Below are 262 nucleotides of genomic sequence, written 5' to 3' on the forward strand. Positions count from 1 at the left end.
CGCACGCTCTAAATACCTGGGAGAGTACCCCCAAGCGCCCCAACAGAGGGGGGCTGCGGAGGGGCTGGGAGATGGGAGGCTGGGCTGCAGCTGGGGCCAGCCCCTCCTCGTGGGAGCGGGAGGAAAGAAGGGGCAGGCGACGCGCCCCGGCAGGGCCCCATGCAGGAGGTGGGGGGCAAAGGACAAGCAGGTGAGGGGAGCCTAGAGAAACGGTCTGGAGAAGAAAACGGGCGGTGCCCGGCCCCAGAGGACAGGCAGGGGC

The sequence above is a fragment of the Phaethon lepturus genome, unplaced genomic scaffold, assembly GCF_000687285.1.
Source record: "Phaethon lepturus isolate BGI_N335 unplaced genomic scaffold, ASM68728v1 scaffold1129, whole genome shotgun sequence".
Taxonomy (NCBI): domain Eukaryota; kingdom Metazoa; phylum Chordata; class Aves; order Phaethontiformes; family Phaethontidae; genus Phaethon; species Phaethon lepturus.